This window comes from Lepus europaeus, chromosome 5 (assembly GCF_033115175.1).
Source record: "Lepus europaeus isolate LE1 chromosome 5, mLepTim1.pri, whole genome shotgun sequence".
Classification (NCBI taxonomy): domain Eukaryota; kingdom Metazoa; phylum Chordata; class Mammalia; order Lagomorpha; family Leporidae; genus Lepus; species Lepus europaeus.
In genome coordinates this window covers 145,411,979-145,416,070 of record NC_084831.1, presented here as the reverse complement: position 1 = coordinate 145,416,070, position 4,092 = coordinate 145,411,979, and the positions used below count along the sequence as shown (strand labels likewise).

The following is a 4,092-nucleotide window of genomic DNA, read 5'->3' as shown; positions in this document are numbered from 1 at the left end:
GCCATCATCCACTACCTTCCCGGAAGCATCAGTAAGAAACTAGAATTAAAACCATTACTGATATGGGATGTTGGTGTCGCAAGCAGTAACTTAAACTGCTGGGCCACAATGTTAGCACCATAATTATGCTCTTTTATTGAATGAAAATGTAAGGCATGACATTATTTTGAATTTTTTCTTCTGATTACTAAATGCAAATTAGTATGACTGAGATAAAAATATATAACTTTGGCTTTTTAACTGTATGGTTTAACACCTTTTTTGCTACTTAGAACACATTCACTGGTCTGAGTAAAAAAAAAAAATAAGAGATTTTTTTTTTGACAGGCAGAATTGGACAGTAAAAGAGAGAGAGACAGAGAGAAAGGTTTTCCTTTTTCCATTGGTTTACCCCCCAAGTGGCTGCTAAGGCCAGCCTGTTGTGGCCGGCGTACTGCACCGATACGAAGCCAGGAACCAGGTGCTTCCTCCTGGTCTTCCATGTGGGTGCAGGGCCCAAGGACCTGGGCCATCCTCCATTGCACTCCCGGGCCACAACAGAGAGCTGGACTGGAAGAGGAGCAACTGGGACTAGAACCTGGGGTGCGGGTGCCTCAGGCGGAGGATTAGCCTAGTGAGCTGCACCACCGGCCGGGATTTGTATTTAACGCATATATTGTTTAGAACAAAAGAGTAGACATTACATGATATTTTATTTCCTCAATTTTTATTCTAAAGTTTATGGAAATGTTAATTTGAATTTACTGGAATATTCTGCCATCTTTTATTTTATTTGATCCAGTTTTTTTTTAAATTTAAACATGTGGCTGTTTACTATTTTATGTGCAGACTTCCAAAATATTCTAATCAGATCTGAATGCTTGAACAACAATTACTAAAAACTTTCCTTATATAATAGTTGAGTAATTACAGTTTTGTGGCCAGGATGATATTTTTGTGAGCCATGTTAACATCGGTCATTATTCAACTTTTATTTCCTCTTAAATATATAATAAATATTCCTCTTAAATCTATAATATATATTCCTCTTAAATATATACTATATATTATATTAATATATAGTATATATTAAACTTTTATTAAAACGGAGTCTTTCCATCATATTTAAAATGTCATGTTCCACAGTCAAGTAGTTAAGGAAAAAATTTTCTATATGCAATTTTTGGCACACAAATTTAAGAACATAATTAAAACTAAACTAAATCTCTCTATACAGACATATAGATAGATAGATGTACATGTCTCTGAATTCACATCAATACCTGGAATACCTGAGTTTTCAAGTTGTTGGTTTTCCAGATAGTGTGAAACGTTTCTCATCCACCTGGTTAAGCACACAGCTGATCTAGAAAAAATAAGTTTGGTTGATAGATGCAGTCCCCAAAGATCAAGCCGAAGTCCTCAATAGGGTTAAAGTTGAACTTCAGAGTCTTCTTCTAAGTGGAGGTCAGTCTGTGCTGCAAGGAACGACTCCCATGTAGCAAGGCAGTGTTCATAGTAGTGGGTGTTCTCAGCCACATCTGTAAATGCTGACTGGGTATCATCCTACACATTCTGTCTACATTTTCCCAATCTGCTTTCAGGGCACTGTTTGCACATTCCACTTTGTCTTCAGGTTTCCCAGTCTCTTCTGTAAGCTCGTCACCTGGAGAGTTTGATCTTGAAGGGAACACCAATATAATCTGCCCTCCGTCTCCCTTGTCCAGATCAGTGTCGGCCTTTTTATAGGCCGAGTCCTCGACTTTGGAGTGCAGTTCTGTGTGAATTTGGTCTCTTCTCCCCATAACACCATTGATATTTCACTCTACAGCACGTACTTGTGTACCCCAGGAAACCGGGCTCTGGGTCCAGACATCCGTTTTCCAGGGGCCTCACAGCATTCGTTGATGCAGCTGGCAACACCTTTTCTAGTGTCAACCAAATCCTCTTCTGACGCTGACCACAGAGCATGAATGGGCCATAGTCTTTCATCAACATATTCCCTTTCTTCCTTGTAAATTCTTTGAGATATTTTATCTACTAAGTTTATTTTCTGGCTAAACGTTTCAATAAAGTTACTCATTTCCATGAACTCCTGGGGCGGTTTCTAGCTCCTCTAACAGAGGACGCCACTGCTCTGACCACTTGCCCCATCCTGCTGAGCAATCCGGGCCCTTGCTTCCTGTGAGAAGACAGTCCCCACGCTTGTGCAGTGAAAAAAAAAAACTTTCAAGTCCTTATTAAATGTTAAAGTTGGGCGATGAGCAATTTGGTTAAAAAATCTATGTGATGGCTTCCTTTGTGTATCAATGAATTCATCATTAAAGCGCTCCACCATTCCTTTCACTATAAACTTTTCAGGTATTTCTGGAATAATCAGAGCGGGGTGTGCTTTCTCAAGTTTTCCCTTCAGCCAAAGGAAATCTTGATAACGTCTCTGAACTTCAGATTCACTGGAGTCAAATTCTCCACGAGACATCTCACTAATGATTCTCTAATGGCAAACACCCAAAACAGCACTCCTGCCTCAGAATCAACCCTTGGGACATTCAGATCTGGCTAAAAGGTCTATGAGAGTCTCACAGGCATGGAAAGCCATGACACGGTGGCAAAAACCAATCTAAATGAAAGATCCTGGTGAGCAAGACCCCAGCAGAAGGAACAGGCCATCAAGGAGAGAGGCGCCTTTCTCTGAAGGGAGGAAGGAACCTCCACTGTGATATGGCCTTGACTAAACAAGTTCAGAGTTGGTGAACTCAAGGGGCTTCCTTAGCCTAGACAGCTCATGGCAAGAGTCTCGGGTGATTGCTGACATCATAAATAAGAGTGCCAATTGTTAAATCAACAACGGGAGTCACTGGGTACATGCTCCCCACGTAGGATCTCTGTCCTTAATGTGTTTTACTATGAAACTTAAAAACACTACTAGTCGAACAGTACCCTATACCTTGTGTGCTTGTGTGAGTGCAGCCTGTTGAAATCCTTGCTTAGTATATACTAAGTTGATCTTCAGTATATGAAGGTAATTGAAAATGAAACTCGATAAAGAGCGGGATGGGAGAGGGAGAGGGGAGGGTCACGGGAGGGAGGGAGGTTGGGGGGGAAGCCACAACAATACAAAAGTTGCACTTTGTAAATTCACATTTATGAAATAAAAAATTAAAGAAATGTCAGTTAAATTAAAAAAAAAGAAAGTTTCAATTGTAGTGTGGCTTTCAGGTTCATTGGCAGTAAGGAAGAGAACCTTTAAATCTGGCTCACCTTCAAACTTGATTTGATTTATCATTGATAAAGGGGATGTTGGCATCATAGGGCTAAAGGCATTCGTGTCCATCCCTGAGGCATCCGATTCAACACAACGTGAATTGTGGATTCAGTGTTGACTACCTAGATGCAGAAGAAGCCAGGAAACACTCCAGCCAGAGCTTCTAAAGAAGTTGCGTGTGTTCTTACTGAACACCTCCAAATCGTACTGGTCCTTGTCTAGATCCTGCACCTCAGCCAGCAACAGGACAGAGGAGCTGTTGCCGCCCAGGAAGGGGTTCTCTCTATTGGAGCCCAAGGAGCAGCCATGGTAAGCCCTCCATCCCTATTTTATATATATTTATATCTATTCTATGAATAAGTATTTATGTATAAAGTAATACAGAAGAACTAAGTACCCTGTTTTGGATCAAAAGGACACATGGTATCAAATGATTTTATCAATCATATGGTTTTCCTCCCTGTCATTAAAAACTACACAAAATTACTTTGCTTTGTGTAGGACTGAACTGAGTAAAAAAAATCAAAGCCTGGTTTTCTCTCTAGTTTAAAATAAAAGCATAGAGTTTATCTTTTTATATTTACCAGAAACCCATATTTTTAAAATTTATCTTAAAGTAGTTTATAATAATCATCACTTCTAAAATCTTTCCTTTTTCTCTCAGGAAGAAATGTGTGGTTCCTCCTTTTTCCCCTCCAAGAAGGGAAAGGAAAAATTTCAATAACTATATGACCAAAATTAATCAGTTATCATTTGATCCTCCCATTTCCTGGATATCCAATCTACTTATTTTTTCGTCTATTTATTTAGTGTCAGACCAAAATATGACCAAGTCCCTATGCAACCCA

The 4,092-nt window shown here is 39.6% G+C and overlaps 1 pseudogene; it reads right to left on the bottom strand.

The window, feature by feature from the left end:
- Positions 1-1,410: 1,410 nt before the first annotated feature.
- On the bottom strand, positions 1,411-3,514 carry LOC133761158 (sorting nexin-7-like; annotated as a pseudogene).
- Positions 3,515-4,092: the final 578 nt, after the last annotated feature.